This window comes from Podarcis vaucheri (genome assembly GCF_965113315.1).
Source record: "Podarcis vaucheri genome assembly, chromosome: 7".
Lineage (NCBI taxonomy): Eukaryota > Metazoa > Chordata > Lepidosauria > Squamata > Lacertidae > Podarcis > Podarcis vaucheri.
This window is the reverse complement of record NC_138765.1, coordinates 40,222,235-40,246,837: the sequence shown is the minus strand read 5'-3', so window position 1 is coordinate 40,246,837 and position 24,603 is coordinate 40,222,235. Positions and strand designations below refer to the sequence as shown.

At 43.4% G+C, this 24,603-nt stretch overlaps 1 protein-coding gene and 1 long non-coding RNA gene across 2 annotated transcripts in view; one reads left to right on the top strand and one right to left on the bottom strand.

The window, feature by feature from the left end:
• Positions 1-24,603, bottom strand: part of CHST8 (carbohydrate sulfotransferase 8) — a 246,828-nt gene that overhangs the window by 25,684 nt on the left and 196,541 nt on the right. The window lies entirely within an intron of this gene.
• LOC309538210 lies at positions 5,890-12,334 on the top strand. Its single transcript, XR_014222131.1, has 3 exons — positions 5,890-5,975; positions 7,502-7,589; positions 12,279-12,334. It is a non-coding gene; the product is annotated as an uncharacterized lncRNA (long non-coding RNA).

Genomic DNA, 24,603 nt, shown 5'->3' with positions numbered 1-24,603 from the left:
TCCTGAGCAGTCTAACTTCAGAAGGAAGGTCAGCACTGGTTAGGTCTAGGAAGCTTGGAGGTTCCACTCGCTATCCACCTTTCGCCCATGCAAACCCACCAGCCTTAATACAAGCTGAGCTGCATCCCAACACTTCCAACAGAAAAGGCAGCTCAGCAGTGGTGCTGTCCATAGGAAAAAATGACAACTGCCCCTCGCCCCCCAGGCGGGATGAATTGCATTGAGTTTTGATCTGCGGTTACAGTCAACTTTTGGTAATGTGCTCAAATTACTTTAACGGCCTGCATCTGAAGGCGCCAAGTGGGTTTATGCTTTCACTTGTAGCCCATTATTTCTTTATTGATTTTTGCAGATCTACAGCTCTTTAAAATGTCATTAGGTGGATATAAAAAGGAAAATGCTGACGACAGCTCAGCTTACCCGTACAGCCAACTATGAGCTTTTAAAATATATAAATAAAATAAAATTTTTGTATCGCAAGTAGAGGGGGCTCGTCATTCTGCTGCATTCAGCAATCCCCACAAACCATACCAATTCCTCCAAGTTTAGAAGGCCTCCCTGGCCACAGACATACCTAGTGTTTCAGGTACGTTATCTAAGCAATCTTCAGAACAGTGCTGTAAGGAAGACCACTATTGTTGCTCTCTCTGCCTCAAGAGAGCTCTTACAGTACACAGGCTTGTTGGACTTACAGCACAGGGGACCTGGGTTCAAATCCCTGCTTAGCCAGTAAGTCGACTGCGTGGCCTTGGCCAGCCATAGTCTTTCTGACTGACTTATATTGTTGTCGTGAGGGTAAAGTAGTGGAGGGAGTCTATGAGCGAAAGGCTGAGCTCCTTGATGGAATTGCAGGGTAAAAATGTAATGATGCTCAATTAAAAAAATAATAGTTCAGATGGCCTAGGCTCTGGCTGAGAGATAGGAGATTGGCTAAAGCTTCCTCATCAGCACGTGATGAATTTGGTTTGCATTAAAACGCAAGCTTACCTAATTCACACTTCCCAAAACCATACCTAAACCAAAATTCAGATATCGTTCAAAGTTCTATGGCTTTCACAAACTAGTTTTGCAATGAAAAAAATGTGTACAGAGGTATGTCTACTAGGGGAAAGTGCCCAGTATTGTGGAATACTCTATTATACCCCACAAGTATCCTGGGGAAAAATGGGATATCCTGTTTCCTCACATGAGAGCACCACAGCCATTTTGGGTGCTGTGATCTTGCACAGTTTTGTGCCGAGATCTCACCCCGAAAAAGTGCTCCTCTTCAAAAAAAGTGTATTGTGCAGTGCCATGCCAGTGTGGCCCTGAGAGATAGCACAACTTTTGGGCTCTGTGATCTTGCGCTGGTCACATGACTCGTGCAGAAGCATGGGCAGGAAGACGTGTGTTCTGATTTTGGGACTCAATATGTTAGAAGGCATGCTCTGTCAATAGAGATTCAGCAGGCACCTTCTATTCCAACATTTAAATTCCTGCTGAAAACATTTATATTCTGTCAGGCTTATGCAGGCAGTTGAGAAGACCTTTCCATAATAGTTAGTCAATCTCTTATTTTAACTATTTAATATGGTTTTTATACTATGGTTTCATGTACTATTGTTGTAATCCACGGTGATATTTTTAATGGATAGCGGTGTGGAAATATTTCTAAACTAACTAACTAACTAACTAACTAACTAACTAACTAACTAACTACAGTGGTACCTCGGTTTTTGAATGTAATCCATTCTGGAAGACTGTTCGAGTTCTGAAACATTTGAAAACCGAAAACTCAATAGCCGACAGCTAGGCCTCAGGGTCTTGCATTCAGGGGGAGCTGTGTGGCATGTTCAACTTCTGAGGCATGTTTGAAAACTGAAGCATTTACTTCTGGGTTTATGGCGTTCGAAAACCGAAATGTTTGTCATTGGAGATGTTTGAAAACTGAGGTACCACTGTAACTAATTGTAACCAACTAAAATTTTATACCTCACCCTTCCTCCCAAAGGACCCCAGGGTGGCAAACATATCAATAACAACATAATGAAAAGATCTCAAAGTAGCTGTTTTACTACAAAGGAATTTCAGAAATAGACTGGAAAGAGAAGCTGCTGAATTGCAACTCATTACCAAACTCAAAACCATGGAGAGACCTGGTCTGAACAAAGACATTGGATTCTTATCTCATTATACATGACTAAGCCATTTTTCACCTTCTCACCCCTTGCCTTTTCCTGTAAGACCTATTGCAGTCGTTAAGAGTCGTCGACAGGCTCATCTCAGCTATCTGCCAATCTCCCATTCCCACCACCCTTCTGAGTAATACCCCTCCCCACCTTCTCACTATATAGAAGGATCTGGCAACTTCTGTTTCAGTGTATCTGAAGAAGTGTGCATGCACACGAAAGCTCATACCAAGAACTAACTTAGTTGGTCTTTAAGGTGCTACTGGAAGGAATTTTTTTATTTTGAACATAATGAAAAACATTCCAAAAACAGAATACTAAGAATATGTTAAGAATACGTTAAAACTGCTCTCTCATCCAGTAGTTTCAGGGTTGCCAAGAACAGTATCATCCAGGCATCAAATGACTAGGTAGGCAGGAATGTTTTTCAGATTCCTCCTGAAAGTCAATAATGAGTGAGACAGATGCATCTCACAGGTAGGTCTGGGGTAGAAATTGGATTCGGTTCGCATTTATAGGTGAGCTTGCCTATTTACCACAGTCTGAAACAACATGCAAACAGAAGCACAGCCGTCCTTTAAAACGTGCACGTCTCCAAACTTAGAAATAGTTCTCCAGCCAAGTAATGTGGACAAAAATGCACATTACTGTAACACACAAAATGCAGTATATTAGCAGAACTTGCTGGAACATGTATGCACATTTGGCAACATGGCAACTACAGCCATACCTCATGTTACGTCCACTTCATGTTACATTCTTTCAGGTTACGTCCCGTGGCGACCCAGAAGTACCGGAAAGGGTTACTTCCGGGTTTTGCCATTCGCGCATGCATAGAAGTGCAAAATGACTTCATGCACATGTGCAGAAGCGGCGAACCACTACCCGCGTGTGGCAGATGCGCTGCTGGAGGTTGCGTTCTTTTCATGTTGCGAACGGGCCTCTGGAATGGATCCCGTTCGCAACCAGAGGTACCACTGTATTAGGGAAAAAAGTGCTCTAAAAGACTATCATTATTTATTTATTTATTTATTTATTTATTTATTTATTAGTATTCTATAAAATTTATATTCTGCGCGCATATATATATATATATATATATATATATATATATATATAACAAATCTCAAAACTGTTTACAAATAGAATAAAACAATTAGATATCTCAGTAAAAAAAGTTAAATTAGCTATTTTAAACACTGAACAAATACTTAAAATCAATCATAAACCAAAAAGAGATTAAAACACATATCTGGGTAAGCTTGCCTAAACAGAAACATTTTTAGCAGGCGCAGAAAAGAGTACAGTGAAAGTGCCTGCGTGGTGTCAATAGGCAGGGAGTTTCAAAGTATAGATGTTGCCACAGAAAAAGGTTGATTTTGACATAAGAATTATGTGACATGAGAATTATGTGGCACCTACAACAGTGCCAGTTCTGCAAACTGAACCCTGGGGACATTTTTTGAATAAACAAATTGCAAACTGATGAGAAACTGAAATTGGCAGATCTGTTCATCCCTCCTTGTGTCTGAGATGAGATTTGAATGAGGCTCTTCCTGGCCTCCCATGATGCTCCACAAGCCAAGCGCAGGCCACCCACGGACACCAGATCAGCCCCTCCCCAAGCATTCAACTGTGGGTATGCAGATGGACATTCATAACAAGAACAAGTGGTGATGTAACTGGCGGTAGCAAAAAGCCTGCTCCTTTTCCTCACAGCCGTGAATGTTTATTTCCCCCAAGCGATCTCAGTTTGATATCACTTTCCAATGCTGCAGACAAATCCTTAACCTTTTGGATGTACTCTTTTATAATCCCACATCGCCGGCGAGTCTAGGCAGTGACAAATTGCATTGTTAGACACAGTGGTTTCCTCTCCCTCTGATCTGGCCACCTCAGGTTGCCGGCTCGCTCTCTGCCTACGTAGGGGCAGGAGGCCTGATATTCACCACAGTTTGCTCTTGACAAATGCTATTATACTGTCCTCTAAAAAAGGGACAGTCATTGGTCTGTGGCAAGGAAAGAGCCATTCGGATCAGCAGCACCAGAAGCTTAGCTGTTGAAAGTGATGGGGCAGAGGGGGTCTTGGGGTAATCTCAGAATCATTAAAGCCGCCTTTGCCAACTTGGTGCCTTCCAGATGTTTTGGACTACAATTCCCATCAGCCCCAGCAAGCAGGTGTACAGCTTCTGCAAATCCGGGACTGTCCCTGAAAAATAGGGACACTTTGAGGGTCTGCTGCATCCATTTTGATGGACAAACGTGTTCATTTGGTCTAAAGCTGTGTTCATATTGTTCCTTCTTGACTGAACCCTGAGGGAAATTAGAGGGGATTACAAGAGCAGCCATGAAACTGTCACAAGACTACCACCAGCTTAAGAGCTGATGAGGCAAGCCGAGGGAGGAAGAGGGGTCTGCACACAAGCTATTAGCCCGAATAGCTGCCAACAAGCTTTTTACTAATTGAGGTGCCCTTGTTCAAAGATGGCACAGACCTCAGAACACCGGATGCTTGAGGATGTACAACAGGGAAGGGCCTGTTGCCCTCAGTAAGGTAACTGCCCTCCTTCCCTACTTGTGAGTTTCCCAGAAGCATCAAGCTGGCCATTGTGAAAAGCAGGATGCTGGACAGCATGGACCTTTGGCCGTATCCATGCAGGGCCACACCAAGCCATTTCCCCATCTGAGGCAAAGGACAAGATGACACACCCACCCCATATATATTTTTGAAATGGAAAAATAAGGAAGTTGGGTTTTTTTATGCTACATTACAATACAGTGCTACCTCGGGTTAAATACTTAATTCGTTCCAGAGGTCCGTTCTTAACCTGAAACTGTTCTTAACCTGAAGCACCACTTTAGCTAATGGGGCTTCCTGCTGCTGCCACGCCGCCGGAGCACGATTTCTGTTCTCATCCTGCAGCAAAGTTCTTAACCTGAAGCAGCATTTCTGGGTTAGTGGAGTCTGTAACCTGAAGCGTATGTAACCTGAGGTACGACTGTAAAACAAATCCAAAAAAGATGGCTTCCTCTATTCCGTGTACAGAAGCTGATTGAGATGACAATTGAATCTTACTTCAGTACTAGAAAATTGTATCACAAGCAGACTGAGTGAGGGCAGACTGTGCAACACGTCTCTTCCAACAGAGGGGAATGGCCAGGAACTCAGCAGGAGGAGGAGTCAGGGGGCAGCTGTCATTGCCCCACCCCAAGCTTCTTCCACCTGAGGCGCTTGTCACAATATGCCTAATGCTAAGACTGGCCCTGACTCCAGTAGGGTTCTTGCTCCCACAGGAGGCACTGATGGCCCCCAATCTGGTGTTGGGCAGCTTAGGAACCAACCCCCATGGCAGGTTGCCAGGAATGGATAAGACAAGGAAAAGTCCTTACCATCTGCTTTTATCCAGTATTTACAGAGAGAGGCTTGGGAATGCAGCCCCATGGAATAATAGCGTTGTTCTGAGTAAATCTCCACCCCCCTTCTCTTCCACTTCTTCATTCATCAACAGCACCACCACACCTATGGCTGCTGCTTAGGGCCATCTTTCTCCGATCCTGCTTGTGAGTTTCTCACAGGCCCCTGGATGTCCATGGTGAGAACAGGATGTTGGATCAGGTGAGCTTCCTTTTGTGTTCTGTTTAAGGTCTTCTGAAGTGGGGTGCAGAAGGACAACTTCTGCCGTTTGGGGTGAAACCTCCTGCAAAATGCTCCTCATCTATTTTGATTTAGGGATACCCCTGTGGCTAAAAACAATGCCAAGGCTGCCATCCATGAAGAAAAACAACTCTCTGAGGTCTAAGAAAGAGGTACGTTTACTATTCTTATTTTAATAACTTAGAATCTATCCATTAAAAAAAAAAAAGCAAACCCATTTATTCACATATCACAATGACTTGCGGCAGAGACTGTCTGCTATTTGTTAATTTATTTAGATTAGATGCCGGAATGAAAACCAAACAAACTGTCATCTTCAGACACACTCGGGCAATTAGAATGTTGCATGCATGATAGTTTTATAATTCAAATCAGAGAAACTTACTGAAGTCATAAATTAAGAAGCTCATTACATTCTCAATTGCGTTAATAGGAAAATTCAACTTACTGGTTTTTTAGTGAAGAATTTAATAATAAATCATTGAAAATGTGTCTTTGTCCCCCTCCACCCGTCGCCGTTTATTCTTAATGCTAAGATTGTTATGACATGTTTGCTACCTCTCTTTGTCATTTAAAAGAAAAGGAAACATTCAAACTACAATTAAAGGCGGAAATTTGAGTGTTGCCAAGGAGGAGCTGAATAATCAGCCTTTTTCACATAGTCTGGAGATTTGCTTCCCATGCAATTGGGATATTGGGGAACATAAGAACGTAAGAACATCTTGCCGAAGCAGGCCAGTGACCCATCTTGTCCAGCATCTCGCAATGGCCACCCAGATGCCACAGGGAAACACTCAAGCATGATTTGAGTATGAATGCTCTCTCCTCCAGTTGCTGGCAGGGTTGGTACTCAGAGATAGACTACCTCTGACTACCTCTGACAGTGGAGGCAGATCATGGCCATTGTCTGATCTGCTTTTAAAGCCATCCAAGTTGATGGTCATTGGTGCCTCCTGGAGGAGTGAGTTCTATAATTTAACTATGCACTGCTTGAATAATTACTTCATTTTGCATGTCCCACAGAAAACACATTTAACAATCATTTTTGTCCAAAGTTCAAAGTTTGGATTTGGCAGATCTGGAACACAAGAAGATGGAGTGGTTTTCACCAAGTCCCCCACTGAAGCTTCAGAACACTGCAACCATTTTATGATGCAGGTGGCGCTGTGGGTTAAACCACAGAGCCTAGGACTTGCTGATCAGAAGGTCGGCGGTTCGAATCCCCGTGACGGGGTGAGCTCCCGTTGATCGGTCCCTGCTCCTGCCAACCTAGCAGTTAGAAAGCACATCAAAGTGCAAGTAGATAAATAGGTACCGCTCTGGCGGGAAGGTAAACGGTGCTTCCGTGCGCTGCTCTGGTTCACCAGAAGCGGCTTAGTCATGCTGGCCACATGACCCGGAAGCTGCACGCCGGCTCCCTCGGCCAATAAAGCGAGATAAGTGCTGCATCCCCAGAGTCGGTCACGACTGGACCTAACGGTCAGGGGTCCCTTTACCTTTTTACATAACCTGCTGGCATCTTCTGTCTCACTCTATCCTATTTCTTGCCCAACCCTTTGTGTTTTTTTGATGGATTTCAGTTGCTAAAGTATTCTGGAGCCAAAGTCATAGGAGCCCTGTCCTGCTGGCCACTGAAATGGTCTCCTGTAGGGTTTATTGACTCCACTTTCTCTTACAGCTGAGCAGATCAATTCTATCCCCCATGTGCTGGTGAACTCTGGCTGGAAATTGCAGACGACTCCCCAAGATGAGGCTCCATTTTTAAGGTAAACTGATGCTTAAATTACGGAAGAAATAATTCTTAACCTTTTGCGGGAGGAAGATATTAAACAGAGAAGGTTGCAAGCCTTACAGCAGCAAGAGTTTAGCTTTAATTCAATTTGCTTCATTTCTTTGTGGTCTTTCTGAGACCACATAAATTAGACCTGTGAAACATGAATCTCAGTAATTAGGTACAAGGATAGGCCCTTAACAAAAAGAAATGGGTCCAAAAGTCTGTCAATTCACAATTTACCACAGCCCAGTGCTTTTTTTTCCTTCTAAAAAAATGTTTAGGGATACTCTCATTTTGACTCAAGAAAATCACCATTTTATAGTTCAAATTGGGAAAAATAAATACAGTAAATGGACAAAAGTACAAAGATTCACAAAATGTTTAGGGGTATGCGTACCTCTGTATTCCCCCAGGAAAAAAGCACTGTCATAGCCCCTGTTTTCACCTGGTTTTCAGTGCAAAATTTCAAATTCAATATTGAGATCTGTTGAAATAATAACAGCGGAAAATTCCTAATTGGCCAAGCCTTATTTGCAATTCACAACTCCAAAATCTAGGAAGAGATCTGTATGCGGAGAATTTTGGAATGTTCTCTACAAACTAGTGGCATTTGGTTACAAAGTGGTTTGGGGGAGTTGCTGTAATATGCAGATACCGTGAACCTGGGGCTCACATTTGTATTAAGAACAGCTTTTAATTGGGTGCAGCTAGAAGATGGACAGTTATTGCAGATGGATACTCCAGTCTACAGGCAAGGTGCCATTTTAGAAAATGACAGCTTTAATCCCACAACCCAGGGCTACATCTCATTGCAATACAAAGTGCTCCGGATATCGTTTCCGTGCTGTCGTAAAATAATTGCTTCCAGACAAGCGGCTCCCCATCTACCTCAGTCCCCATTTCCTAAACTTCCTGTTTATTGTTTGGGGTGACTTTACATCTCATTATTATGTGCTGCAGGTGTGCTCGGGATGATTAAAGCCCAGAAGCTGGCTTTTCGCCCAGCCTAGGATTTAAGTGGTACTTGCTTAATTGCACACACTATTTCTGAGACTATAATAGCATCAACTCTCAAAGCATCTTCCTTCCCAAAGAAAATAAGCTGGATGTTGGTGAAAGTTCTCCAAGGAAAATGAGAGCTGCTTAATGCTGCCTTGCAGGGAAATTAGATCCTAGCTGAGTTCTAGGATTTCCCTTTTGGAAAACAATCACACCTCGTCTTGCCCATAACCCACGCGAATCAGGCAACGAGGGGTGATTGTTTTTGCTGTAAAGGATTAATGTAGTTGGATTTCTTTCTTTTTTCTTTTTAAGTTATATTGAATTCTTCAGTATACAGTGAACACAATCTGTTCTAAAATGTAGCTCCCCCCCTTTTTAAAAAAGCTAATCAAGCATAGCAAATTTAGTTAGGATGCATATGGAGTTGCAGAATGATCAAATTGCAATTATATTTTCTTAATATGCCAGCAATATTTAGCAATGATTCGAGGGTTAGGGTGGGGGAGTGGGCTGGGGACTTAAAATAAATACTGTTAGTATCCCAGTGATGTTCAAAGAATTGTAGAGTTGGAAGGGAACCAAAGGGTCATGTAGTCCAGCTGCTGAAATGCAGGAATCCCAGCTAAAGAATTATTGACAGATGGCCAGCCAATCTCTGGCCAATCACAGTGCCCAATCAGTTTTCTCTGATAGCCCACAAGCAGGAAATGGGGGGCAACCACCTCCATCTCCAGGTAATGGTATATTTAGTGGCACCCTGCCCCAGAACTTGGTAATAATAATAATAATAATAATAATTTATACCCTGCCCATCTGGCTGGGTTTTCCCAGCCACTCTGGGCGGCTCCCAACAGAATATTAATAATAATAAAAAAGCGATAAAACGTCAAACATTAAAAACTTCCCTAAACAGGCCTGCCTTCAGATGTCTTCTAAATGTCAGGTAGTTGTTTATTTCTTTGACATCTGATGGGAGGGTGTTCCACAGGGCAGGTGCCACTACCGAGAAGGCCCTCTGCCTAGTTCCCTGTAGCTTCACTTCTCACAGTGAGGGGACTGCCAAAAGACCCTTGGAGCTGGCATATAATGGACCAGTCTCTGTTTTGTACTTACAGCTATCTCTCTCCAGAATTTCTCAGTGAATCAGGTCCAGACCAAGTTTGTCCCCAGGTGCCACTGAAATAAATGTGGTTAATCATGACTAAATAAGTTTCACTGATTTTAGTAGGAGCCATGTGTAATTCTCCTAGCCTGGATCCAACCTACAGTGGTACCTCGGGTTACATATGCTTCAGGTTACAGACACTTCAGGTTACAGACTCCACTAATAGTGCTTCAGGTTAAGAACTTTGCTTCAGGATGAGAACAGAAATTGTGCTCTGGCGGCGCGGCAGCAGCAGGAGGCCCCATTAGCTAAAGTGGTGCTTCAGGTTAAGACCAGTTTCAGGTTAAGTATCGACCTCCGGAACGAATTAAGTACTTAACCTGAGGTACCACTGTACTGTCTTCATGTGACCATTGGATAAGCTTCAAGTCTGCCTTGATAGAATTACAGATCTGTCATTATGAACTGACTGATATGAACTGAATTCTTAATGGTGTATGATACCACATATATAACAGCTTTGAGGAATTTTCTCCAGAACTGGTTTCAATAGAATAATGAAACCCATCAATACAGATATGCAACCACCATACATTAGAGGTTCATGCCTATAATTATTTTCCCATTTGATGTCTACAGAAGATCAATACCCTGCAACTCCGTCAATATCCTGTAAATTTTTGATAATAATCCTTTTTGTGAAAGCACAGCCACGAATAATCTTTCAAAGTTAGTTAGTAAGTAAAACTTATTGCTGTGACTTGCTGTTATAAGCAAACAGCGTATTAACCTGGGGGGCGGGCCTTGAAAGAGGATATATATACTGTGTGTGTGTGTGTGTCTGTGTGTGTATGTATGTCAGCTTTTTAGATGTTGTATTTAGGACCAGCCAATGTTCAGATCCTTCTCCCCCAAATATTCACTACACATATTTAAAGAAAAGCAGGATAGAAGCAAAGTGGGTGTGCTAAGTGAGCAGTTGGACATAAATGGAGAAAATGGGCTTCCAACAGCAAAGGTCAAAATGTTTGTCTGAATTTTGTGCTTGTTTCCTGTTCATATTCTGGAATTACTTGGGGTGATTGATTTGTTATTTCTGTTCCTGTGGGTGTGAAAAGAGAGGGCAACAAAACAAAACAAAACAAAACAACAACAAAACAACAACAAACAACAACAAACAACCAACAGTTGAAACGCACACACAAACACACTTCATTTTCAAGGAATGGATGGCTACAATGGCTATTGCGGATGTCTGAAAGAAAACAAAAAAATCCCAAAGCACCCCAATCCCCAAATATATAGAGGTGAAAAGCATACGAATCAGGATTCAGGGTGGGCCTCCAAAAGTTTGATAGCCAGGTCAGGTCTGGGATAGTTTGAAGAATAGGCTGGTTCTGCTTAAAAGTCAGGAAATGCATGCATTGATGAAAATAAACCTTTGGCCCGTATTAAAGTGTGCTTTCTCTGTTCAAACAGCCGTAACATTTTAAGATCCTTGAATAGCCACCTTCTCTGTTCTAAACAATCCCTGGCCCAGAAGGCGAAGTCATAACAGTTCCTTGGGGGGTGCCAGGATGCTCTTCCTCACTGTAACCGTTCCATCAGTCTGTGGCAGAGGAGGGAAGGAAAGGGATGCAGGGCCAATAAATCATTGGAACCGAGAGACCAGCCATTTGGGAAGTCGCCTGTCCTTGAACTTTTCCAGTTTAGATGAGCATAAGAAGAACTTGTAACTAAATAGGAATGGGCAAAACTGTCGATTTTAATTTCTCTTGACTTCTCATTTTTCCAGTATTCGGTTCTCCACATTTGCACACCAGTTTATGATTTTTCATTTTAAAAAGTCCTCATGAAAATTAATCAGCAATTTAGTATGAATGTCTTTATATATCTATCATCTGCGGAGGGCCTTCTGGTGGTTCCCTCGTTGCGAGAAGTGAGGTTACAGGGAATCAGGCAGAGGGCCTTCTCGGTAGTGGCACCCGCCCTGTGGAACGCCCCCCATCAGATGTCAAAGAGAAAAACAACTACCAGACTTTTAGAAGACATCTGAAGGCAGCCCTGTTTAGGGAAGCTTTTAATGGTTAATAGACTATTGTATTTCAATATTCTGTTGGAAGCCGCCCAGAGTGGCTGGGGAAAGCCAGCCAGATGGGCGGGGCATTATTATTATTATTATTATTAATCATCATCATCATCTGTCTATCTATCTATGCAATTTTTGCCCAACATGCTATTTTTTTGCATGCTATTTTTACTAACATATGCATTTTAATGCACAGTTTCCTTTGTATGTTCACTCATGTACACGTTACTTAGCTGGATAACTGCATTGCAAAATGTGGAGATGTGCACATTTTTAAGGGTGGCTGTGTTTCAGTTTGCACATTGTTTTTCAAAGTGAGTGAATGCAAACAGATTTGAATTTCTTTCCCATCCATATTTTTAACTAAGCACTTGAACTTGAGTTTGCTTTCCCCCTCCTCCTTCCAAATATGATTTGCTTCATTACCCTTACGGAAGAAAATGCAGCTTTAACTCATGTGATTCCGCTGCCATTTATCCACACAGAGCTTGCTAACAAATAGCAACATGGACAACTGCCAGGCATTGTGGCTGAGGGATGCTTTGACACTCTCTCTGCAAATTTGTCACTTTTTAAAAAAACGTGACAGAGCCATCCCCATCAATGAAAGAGTTGGATGTTCACAGCATGGATTCCTCATTACATGATTTCTGCATGGAGGCAGCAACGTAATCACAGGCAAGGAAGCTGCTTTCTATGCATTGCACACTGTGCAAGTCGTCAGAGAGCCCGGACTATATGGATCAATTACTGACGTTTGTGGGCACCGTTCGGCTGTCTCAAAGTGTGCCATAAAAGACTTCCACCATGAAAAAAAAAAATTAAGGCAATTTCCCCCAGAAGCCCCATACACATTTTGCTTTCTTCCCCCCTAGTGACTCAAGTATCTGACTTTTGAAAGGCCTGTGACAGTTTCATAAATGGCAAAAAGCCCCCTAGAATGTCATGACCTTCTTTTTAATTTCAAACTACGGCACAAGCCTCTGCTGCCTGCAATTAACAGGGAAAGGGAAACTGCACCTCAGAGATGGCACTTCAGTACTTGAATGCTGCTTCCATGCTCCCAATAGCAGGTGGGAAGAGAGAGAGAGAGAGAGAGAGAGAGAGAGAGATGGTTTGGTGCACCAAAGAGAGTAAGAATTTCCCCCAGACTTTTTTCCTGAGGAAAGGTGGATGCTTTAAGCCTTATAACAAGTTGCATGGAAAGTGTTCTTTCATTGCACCCCCAGTGTGGTGTAGTGGTTAAGAGTGGTAGTCTCGTAATCTGGGGAACCGGGTTCGTGTCTCCGCTCCTCCACATGCAGCTGCTGGGTGACCTTGGGCCAGTCACACTTCTTTGAAGTCTCTCAGCCTCACTCACCTCACAGAGTGTTTGTTGTGGGGGAGGAAGGGAAAGGAGAATGTTAGCTGCTTTGAGACTCCTTAAGGGGAGTGAAAGGCGGGATATCAAATCCAAACTCTTCTTCTTCTTCTTCTTCTTCTTCTTCTTCTTCTTCTTCTTCTTCTTCTTCTTTTCCCCATTTGGCGATTTTGGTGTGTGCATGATGCTTCCATCCGCCTGCCTCACATGCAGCACACCTGGAAGCCTGTTTGACACAACAGGTGAAGAGGGACCTATATGGAAAGGCCACAGAGGACCATGTCTGCCCATCACCCTTGTTTCAGCTGGAGATTTAAAGGACCCATGCCTGGGGTAAGATGTGGTAGCCAGGGAAGGAGGTTTCTGTCCATTTTGGTGTTCTCGGTTCCTCATTTTTCCAGTCTTCTCTTCGGTTCACCCCATCTGCACATCAGTTAACTTTTAAAATCTAGTCCACATGAAAATCTGTATAGAACTTTGTGTGTATTTCACCCAATGGGAACACTTTTTCTATGAAGTTTCCCCTAATATTACCCCCTATGCACATTGTTTTCACTAATACAAGCATTTCCATGCATTCTTTCTTCTGTTAAAAACTTTTTTTGTACACCTGCTTTGCAACACAACACTCGGAGAAGTGCAAATTTGAAAGGATAGCTGCGCTTCCTTTCCCATGCATTGGCACTGGGGGTGTACATTTGCTAGGCTCACATTCCAGGTACAGAGGCTGACAGGATGGGAAGGTGCATCTCACGTCAAGAATGGCAATGGCATAGCACCCTCTAGTGCACCTGAAGGATGCAAGCTAGTGGGACACAACAGGACTCTGATCTCTGATAGAGAAGAGTGGCTGGGCTGGTTGCTGCCACCTCCCTCTGGCATCTGCCTCATTCTGCCTAATGGTAGGACCAACACTGTCCATTTCTATGGCAGCACCCTGTTAAAGGATTTCACCCCACTGGCCCCACATAATACCACTGTATTTCTGCACCAGGCTTTGCTCTCTATCCTGTTAAGTCTTAAGCTGTTATCTTGGGTTAGTTTATCTGCCCCATTTTATATACAATGATTTAACCTTTCTAATGATGTATTTTGCCTCTTGAAGTTACGATTATTTGCAATTGTTCCAAAGAGATATTTTGAATTGTAATGTTTATATTGTTGCTTATTTGACATATTGAGAGTCTCTTTGGGTACAATTCATTGGAAAAGCAGCAAACGAATGATGAAGTGGAAGCACTCAGAAACTTGGGAGGAAGTAATCATGTTCTCCTGGGTTTCAAGATACAGAGGCAAGGGAAATCAGGCCCACTTTCTGGTGGGGCCAGGTTGTGGTCCGGCCCCCTAGCGACTCCCCTCAGCGTCGAGGGCGGGACAGTGTCCCGTGTCATGCTGGGGGAGACCCTGGTCACGTCAGGATGCCAGGTAGCCAACCAGCTTGCCTGGGGGGGGGCGTGGCTGGGGACAATTTAAGCCTCAGCACAACTCTGAGGCTTCCTCTTTTAGCTTCATGCCATGGATCTCCTGCCTTCCCTCCCTTTTTTTCAGGTTGCATCATTGGTCTTGCTATGAACTTTGGTTGGTCGCCATTGAGGGGCCTGGTAGGACTTTTTCCACTTGGCAAATTGGCACCAGCCACTTGGTTTTTGCCTACCTCGTAGCAATCGTCACAACTTTGTAAGGTTTGGCGGTTAGGCATTGGAATAGCATTGTGTCGGGGAGGGGAGGGGAGGGGAGGCCATCACCTGCCCCTCCATACTTAAGGGTATTCTGCTAAAGGAATCCAGGGGTGTGGACCTTGTCTGAAGCCCGGGGAGGGGCTAGGGCCTTGCTACGACCCCATCGGGAACCCAGGGGATGTTCGAGTCAATCCACATCGGCGGGGCTCCCCCTACTGGAGGTTTACCCTTACCAGACTTCCTGCAAGGCGGGCAGGAGTCAGATATAGTCTATTGATGCCAATGCCTAAGCCAATACCACTCACATTCTGTAACCAATAAAGTTGTGGCCTAAATTTTGCCCATTAACATTTAACCTAAATTTCTGTGTCCTTGTGCCTTTATTCTCCTGGGGGTGGCTTGGGGGCCTTGACATGCAAAACTGAGTGCAGTTGGACATGAACTCTGGACTTTAAGAAAGCTAATTTCGAAAAGCTGAAGTAGCTACTGGATGTGATCCCATGGTCAGAAATACTCAGTGAGAAGGGAGTCCAAGAAGGATGGGAGTTTATAAAAGGAGAAATATTGAAGGCCCAAATACAGACAATACCAACGAGAAAGAAAAGGGGGAGACATCTGAGGAAATGGGTGTAGCTTCATAAAGAGGATACAGAGGAACTGAGAGTTAAGGGCATGTATAAGAAATTTACGAAAGGGGAAATCACAAAGGAAGAATATACACAAGTAGCCAACAGTTGCAGGGGGGAAGTTAGGCTGGCTAAAGCTTAGTAGGAGCTCAGGCTTGCAAGAGAGGTTAAAAATAATAATAAAAAGGTTTATTTGACTATGTCCAAAGTAAGAGGAAGAGCAAGCAAGTGGTAGCTCCCCTGTATGGGGAACAAGTAGAAATGCTATTGGGTGACAGAAATAAGGCGGGACTACTCAACACCTACTTTGCCTCTGTCTTCACCCAAAAGGAAAGTGATGCCCAACCTGATGATAACAGAATAAATGCCGTAAGGAGGGAGCTGCAGACCAAGATAGGAAAAGAGGTAGTAAGGGAACACCTAGCTACTTTAAATGGATTCAAATCTCCAGGGCCTGATGAGCTGCATCCAAGGGTACTAAAGGAGCTTGTGGATGTAATTTCAGAGCCTTTGTCTATTATCTTTGAGAATTCTTGGAGAACAGGTGAGGTCCCTACAGACTGGAGGTGGGCAAATGTTGCCCCCATCTTCAAAAAAGGGAAAAATAAGACCCAGGTAACTATCAACCGGTGAGCTTGACATCGATACCAGGGAAGGTCCTAGAATAGATAATTCAACCGTCGGTCTGTGAGCATTTAGCAAATGATGCTATGATTACTAAAACCCAGCATAGGTTTCTCAAAAATTAAGTCATGCCAGACCAATCTGATTTTTCCTTCTTCATGGAATTACAAACTTGGTGGATCAGGGAAATGTGGACATAGTGTATCTTGATTTCAGTAAGGCTTTTGACAAAGTCTGCCATGATATTCTTGCGAGGAAGCTGGTAAAATGTGGGTTGAACGAGGTTACTGTTAGGTAGATTCGGAAAAACTTTCTGACAGTAAGAACTGTTCAGCAGTGGAACAGACTCCCACTAGAGGTGGTGGACTCTCCTTCCTTGGAAGTTTTTAAACAGAGGTTGGATGGCCGTCTGTCATGGATGCTTTAGCTGAGATTCCTGCATTGCCGGAGGTTGGACTAGATGACCCTTGGTGTCCCTTCCAACTCTAAGATTCTATGATTCCATGAATGGGTCTCTCTGCTCATCCATTCTGCACAAAGAGTGTATAGAATTTGTCCAAAAATACTAGCCTGAAATCCAGCGGTTGCTTACGTGCCTCGTGTCTAAGTCACAGCCCGGTTATTGATCTCCCCTCTTATGAGAAATTCAAGCTGTAGCTTTTGGCTCTTGCTGTCAGCTGCCCCGGAGAATGCAACAAGATACTTATTTGAAAATGGAAATAATGAATCCAAAAAGAGACTGAACTGACTTTGTTCTTTTCCCAGCTGTACCCTGTGGAGGTGTCTAGAGAAGGAAGTATTAAAGTTACTAAAAATAATTTCAGCGCCTGGTCGGTATTATCCTCTGGGACCACTGTAGTTTGCAGAGCTACACTGAGGCTTAACCAGGAAGGCCTGGTTTTTGCCTTCCATTTCCACAGAGCCAGACAAGCAAGCATTGAGGAAATAATCAGAATGAACATGACATACATCCTTTTAGGAAATATATTTGCTCCTCATAGATGGCAATGATAACCATGACTTCATTTCAGAACTCAGTTTGGATAAGGATGGCCAAATCTGCCAAGTTTAGTTGTTCTCTGCTTGTCAGCTTTCCAATGTAACATTCAGTTTTCCCTATTTCTGCATCAGTTTGTGATTTACTCATTTATTTTTTTAAAAAAGAAATTTGCCTGACAATCTGCATCTGCATTTCCCCAGGTGAATGCAACTGAGCTGAGTTGGAAGAAGTAAGCCAGAGAAATGCCTAAATCAGGCATAGACAAACGCCGCCCCTCCAGATGTTTGGGACTACAATTCCCATAATCCCTAGCTAACAGGAACAGTGGTCAGGGATGATGGGAATTGTAGTCCCAAACATCTGGAGGGCTGGAATTTGCCTATGCCTGGCATAAATCATGGGGGTGGGGGGCCACAGGAATCCTTTTGGCTGAATGGGTGGAGTAAAACACCAAACATTGAGAAGAAAAGTGCCTGTATATTTTGTTTAGACTCTGAGGGTATTTGAGACCCCTTCTTTCCACACACACACACACACACACACACACACACACACACACACCCCAAGCTACAGGAAGCCTCCATGCTTTTTACTTCAGGGAGAGAAAACGTAAGAGGTAACATGATAGAAGTTTATAAAGTTATGCATGGCATGGAGAAAATGGGTAGATAATTTTCTTTCTCTTCCCATAACACGAAAATCTGTAAACATCCAATGAAGACTGAATATTGGAAGATTCAGGACAGATAAAATATTCAGGACAGATAAAATTCAGAACAGTTATTTTTCCATTTCTGACAATCAGTAGTAAAAAAAAATACCCTCCCGCCACTTTTAAAGGGACAGTGTCACTGGTATAACCCACCTAGGTCAGGTTTCCCCATTCCATTTCTGGGTCATGAGTCAATCTAGTCATGTGTAGCTTTCTGAGCTATAATCATCCTCCATGTCTCCAATCCACTGCAGATTCCTTCCATAGATGTTCCTCTCTTTCAAAATATCACCCCCTTCTTTTTCCCAGCAATATGCCTGACTGATGCCCTTGATTTAAGGCTCGTGTCACAGAGCAAAGAGGCATGCTTTCATGTGCCATTAATCCGTTATCACCTTTGCATTTATCTCCACTTTGGATATTGCTCCTTATTTGGTTCTGCTTGAACAAAAGATTCCTGGGACTTCTTCTGATTTGCAATATGGCATCAAGGGGGTTTCAGTTTGGAAATCTTCCTCTTCCAGACTGGGGGCAAATGGTGGTGGGGCTGCCATAATCACTAGACTTTGCTGCACATTCAGATAAAATAACTGGCATTCTTCACCTTGAATACAACACAAGTGATACCTTTGCCTTTAATTAGTGGAGGACATGGTTTATGCAGAGAATGGCAATTCGATCATTTGTTGTTCAGCAACACATTACAAATGAGAGAAGAAAGAGTGATGGCTGCCTACCCTCAACACCCCCACCATGAAAAGATCAAAGGCACAACAAAAGCTTGTATGCACCCCAAATTATCAAACCCAATCTTTGCTTGTGGCAAAATGACACAATAAGGTGGTTCTCAAACTTTCTAAGTTGCAGAGATCCCTTTCCACATTGATGTATCTGCTACAGAACCCCTGCAGCTTGCAGGGCATGCTGGGAAAAGTTCTGGAATGTACATGCTCTGTTCATAGAAGCGTCACAGTTATGCCTATTTAGCCTCGGTGGCTTCCTGTGCAGGTTCTGTATGCATTACAGTGGTACCCCAGGTTACATACGCTTCAGGTTACATACGCTTCAGGTTATGGACTCCGCTAACCCAGAAATAGTGCTTCAGGTTAATAACTTTGCTTCAGGATGAGAACAGAAATCGTGTTCCGGCGGCGCGGCAGCAGCAGGAGGCCCCATTAGCTAAAGTGGTGCTTCAGGTTAAGAACAGTTTCAGGTGAAGAACAGACTTCCGGAACGAATTAAGTACTTAACCCGAGGTACCACTGTATAAGGAATGATCAGTAATGAAGACCAGCTGTCTTTCAACAGTATGTCCACCATTACTGATATTTTCCTTGCAGAGTTCTCAAAGAAACCAGTGGTTCCTGGAATAGAATTTAAAGCCCATTGCTCTAATACAGAAAATGCCCCCACCAAATATGTATCCTAGGTTGCCACAATTACACCAGTCACCTACTTGAGGATGTTTAAAGCGGTGGTGCTGATGAAGGGGTAGAGATGCACCCTGCAACCCTATGCAATATCACAGGTGATTCAGATGCAAACTCATGTCATACGCAGTCATAAGGTTTAATCTGTTCTTGGTCTTCCTGCCTTCCACCCCAATTGGCACCAGTCACAACTGGATTTAAGGGAGCTTAAAATTCAACAAATTATGCACGGCGTGGAGAAAGTGGATAGAAAAACCCCTCCCGCCCCCATAACATTAGAAGTCAGGCACATCCAATGAAGCTGAAAGTTAGAAGGTTAAGGACAGATTAAAGAAAGTCCTTCTTCAGGCAGTGCATAGTTAAATCAAGGAACTCACTCCCACAGGAGGCAATGATGGCCACCAACTTGGATGGCTTTAAAAGAGGGTTAGATAAACCCATGGAGGGTGAGGCTATCAGTGGCTACTAGCCATGATGACCTCGCTCTACCTCCACAGTTGAAGGCAGAAATGCTTCTGAATACCAGTTGCTGGAAACCACAGGCGTGGAGAGTGCTGCTATGCTCAGACCCTGTTTCTGGGCTTCCCATTCAGGCATCTGCTTGGCCACTGTGAGAACACAATGCTAGACTAGATGTACCATGGGCCTGATCCTGCAGGGCTCTTCTTACACCTTTCAACTCACAGAAGCCACAACTGTGGCTCTGACTGTCAGGGCCTCTCTGGGGCCTCAGGAAGAGGAGGTTCTTTCCCACCATCTGTTTCCTCAGACCCTTTTTACTGGAGAGGCTTCCAGGGATTGGAAGACGGGGCTTTCTCCATGGCAAAGCACATTGCTGCCAGCTGTCCAGTGTTTGCAGAACTTCCTTTCATGTCTAAGACCAGCAGTTAGAAAAGACAATCCAAGTGAGTTTGACCAGAAAAAGGCAGCAATGCTGGGAGATTTCAAAGTGGATGGAAGAGTGATCAACCACTGGGGGTGTCTCTCTTCACAAGGAGAAGGTGGGGTGTGTGGGTCAGCAGAGCTCCCCCATCTCCTCTCAGAAGGTACTTGCAGAAGAGACTGAAATAACATTCTGCAGCAGCTATCAGGTGATAATGGCTGGCAGTTACTGCAGGCTTGCCTTGGATCTGAACCACTGACCTGATAGATTAAAGGCCTCAAATCCCATTACAAGCTCCTGCTCCAGCAGGAGGATGAAGGGATCCTATCACCTTTGGAATTACTGACTGCAAAGAGCCGGTTCCGCTCCTCACACTTCTACTTGGGTTCAGTGATCAAGTTCACGATGGAAATGAATGAGTCAAGCTGAAAGGGGCGACTCGGCTGTTCCTAAATGTTTACTGCAGAGAAATGCCGCAAGAGTGTCGCTCATTCCAATTAAGCTTAAACAGCTTGGCTCAAGGGAAGGAATGGCTAGTGGCACACAGCCTAGGGCTATTTCCCAAACCCAGCTCAGCCGTATAAGAAGATTTTAATCCATATCCAATACAGCAGTGGGCGGGGGGTGGGGGTGGGGAGAGACCTTTTTCAGTATTCCCTATTGCACAACTTTCCAGGGGCGACATGCCAGTGGTGGGAGGGGCCACAGGGGTGACTACAGGATGCTACAGTCAAGAGGCCTCTCTACATACAGGCCTCTCAAATACAGGGCCATTTCTTTTGAGTTCTTGGCTCTTCAGTCCAGAAGACAATGCTAAATTTGGATTTGGGATGGGCAAACCCATCTTATTTCAGTTCCTCATTTATCCAGTCTTAAATCCTGTACTCTGCATTTCCGCATCAGTTTGACTAAAAAAAAAAAAAATTACCGGTAATATACATGTTTGCATGTAATTTCCCCCAATATACAGGTTTTTACAAACCCACCTTCCATAACATAATGCATTTTTATGAGCTTTTTTTTTAAAAAAAACCCAACATATGCACATATTCCTCAAATATTTGCATTTTTGTACACACTACTTGGCTGGAGAACCTATGCTGCAAAACTCAGAGAAGTATGGCTCTGCTTCTGTTTGTGTATTCTTTTGGAACGTGCGTATTAGGTAAGTTCCCATTTAAATGAAAGTTGAATCAGATTTATTCCCCATTCTTAATTTGGACCCAAATATCCATACTGCATGCTTTCCCTCCTTCCTTCTCCCCACCTCTGCCATGTTCAAACTAGCCTGCAGAATTTCATTTAAGAATAAATGAACAAATGTTACGTCAAGCAGTGAGAGGTCTTATAGGAGAGAACATTATATCTTCAAAGATAGAGCTCATATGTAGGTGCGGAACAATTGGTCTTTAGGATGAGTTTAAATAGCTAAAAACTTACATCCTCAAGCAGGGATAAAATGGAAAGCAACATTTATAGATGCATGGACCTTTTGGGGAGTCTGAATCACTTCTTGAGTACGTAGAAGAAAGTCTGAGCAAAATAATTTGCACACATACACACCAGCACATTTCAACCTCCATACTGCTTAAGAGCTGCCTTGGGAGTGTAGCCTGACAACATTCATTTTAGGTTGCCTGCTTTTATGTGAAATTGAGATGAGGACAAAGAATACTATTAGAAACTAATTTTTCCTAACTCTCTCATGAGGTTTTAATGTGGCCAGGTTTCTGCCTGCACACAAGAAAGTGTACTTCAGTCAATAAAAAAATGGTGTGAAAGTGAAAATCATCATCTGAGCAGCTCAGTAGATAGTGGGATGGTGAGCATGGACAGACTAATGCACTTTATTTTTTCAGATGGCCATGCTTAGCATCAATGTCTGTTTGTCACTTTTTAATGAAATCAGTGCACAAGATCACACACCTGTAGTGGTGTCAGCTTAATGAGCAAAACCTCCTGGAGTTGAACTCGGAGCCAAACATATGCCACACAGCACATAGTTAAACAGGAGACAGTGATGGGCACAAATTTGCAGCAGGGCTAGTGAGAGATGTGATATTGGTGTATGTGGCAAAAGGAGAGTCCTGTGGGCTGGATAGAGGCGTCTGGAGGGTCACATTTGGGCAAAGGTGAAAGTAGCAAGTGGAGAACTCAGTAGTTCACCTCTGGCTCAGAACAAAAACCAAACCAATTTTGGGGCTTGGATAACTCATTTTGGTGGACTTTAATGACCCGCTGCAGTTTGTTTTTTTGCACCTGGTGCTGGCATTTCCAGTGTCGGCTGAACAGGTGAGACCCACACAATCTGCTGCTGTGGTTGCAAGAAATATCCTACAGGGTGGGATCACACCACAGAAAGCAGGCTTGGATCCTCATATCACCAAAAGGTTATGTTAATTTTTATTTTTAAAAAAGAAATCTAGCCTTTTTCTCATCTTTAACTGCTCTGAATATATTAAGGGGTAAAGCATTCACATTACATGCGTGACTCCATCGTACCACGCTAATTGCTGGGGTATTGCCACTGAAATTGATGGAAAATGGCAGGAGCCCCAGTGAGTGATCTGAATATAAAATGAATCTTCCGGAACATTGGCCCTTAAAGTGTAGCTGAGCAATAAACAAATACATCCACCAGAATCCTTTAGATGCAGGAGATAAATATAAACCTTATTTAATAGTTTCACAGGCGTTCCTAATGGCTTCTGCTGCAGCGGTAATGACTCAGAAAAATGGACAACGTTTGCATACTTCCATGCCCTCCCTGCATAACTCTTCTATGGTAACACTGAAAGGCAAACTGGCATAAAAGCTTTTAAAAGTCCATTGAGAGCAAAAAGGAGTCATTGTTAACATGATTAAAAACATGAATATTGTCTGGAAAGTATGATTAGGCAAGAAGGGACCCATCCATTTGGGCTCTCAGACAGGGAAAGGTTTTCATGAGAGCAAAGTGTGGTTTGAGAGAAGTTACACTTCTGACAGAAGACTGACATATTTCTTTTGTCCAACAATTACTTCTGAAATAATGTAAAAACCTACAACATCTGCTTAGTGCCATGGCTCTGGGGTGAAGCTCCCCACCTTCAGGGGATAAGGCTGGGGATTCAGAATGAAAGGGGGAATTTGCTGCAGATGTACATAACCAGTGAAACAATTGATTGATTAACTCCAGCTACAAAAAGCCAAAGATGATGACCATCTTTGCTGCAAGTCCATCAATACCTACCTACAGTCTCTTTGCGTGGAGTGTTGTTTAGCATTTTTTGTTGTGGTCAAGATTTAATTCTGGATATATTAATTTTGCTGTTGTTGATATTACTTTTTTGAATCTCTGTTTTTAAACCTCCTTATAACTTATATAAAGGGACACAGGTGGTGCTGTGGGTTAAAAACCACAGAGCCTAGGGCTTGCTGATCAGAAGGCTGGTGGTTCGAATCCCTGCGACAGGGTGACTTCCCGATGCTCGGTCCCTGCTCCTGCCAACCTAGCAGTTCGAAAGCACGTCAAAGTGCAAGTAGATAAATAGGTACCGCTCTGGCGGGAAGGTAAACAGTGTTTCTGTGCGCTGCTCTGGTTCGCCAGAAGCGGCTTAGTCATGCTGGCCACATGACCCGGAAGCTGTACGCCGGCTCCCTCAGCCAATAAAGCGAGATGAGCGCCGCAACCCCAGAGTCGGCCATGACTGGACCTAATGGTCAGGGGTCCCTTTACCTTTACTTTATGACTTATATGGGGATTGTTTAATTTTGTTGTGTACATTCCGATATGTTTTTATTGGTTGGCTATGACTACTTTTGTCATATTTTTGTAATTACGTAAATCCATTTATGTAGTAAGCTACCTCGAGAATGGTTTTAGCTATGGAAAAGTGGCATGATGAGGAGCATTTGTGCAAGAACCCTAACCCTTGCGTCAGTGCCTCTCCAGATCAAGGATGCAGTTCTGCGCTTCTCTATCTGACAGCACTGCAGCTCAGAAGCCCTAGTGGAACCACAGTCCCTTCTGCTCTGCGGGACTCAATAACTGCTAAAGCAGACTGGACTCCTTTAAATGAAGAGACTCCTGTCACCAAAGGCAGAGCTAGCAACTGAGATAGATCTGCAGCTCCCATTTAAGGCTCATTTGGAGGATGACTGGTGCTGAAGCAACATCAGGGATTTGCTTTCTGTGGAGTCTCTCCAGCCTGAGCACTGCATGGAGCTGTCCGTGGTACAAATGAAGTCTTGCTTCTATACTGCTGAGACCATTGCTAAAAAGGGAACGATTTGCATCAGTGAAAGTGGGAGTGTTATTATTATTTAATTATTATTTATCGGATTCATGTGTCACCTCTGCTGGAAACTGTAGGTGACTTACAAAAACGTATAGAATCACAAATACCATAAATTTAAATGCACCACCGGATCTCAAAGCAGCCCAACCCCTCTGTTATAAACACAATACATAGAAGAAGATTGTTGCTGGCACAATAAGAAAAATAGCAATCCCG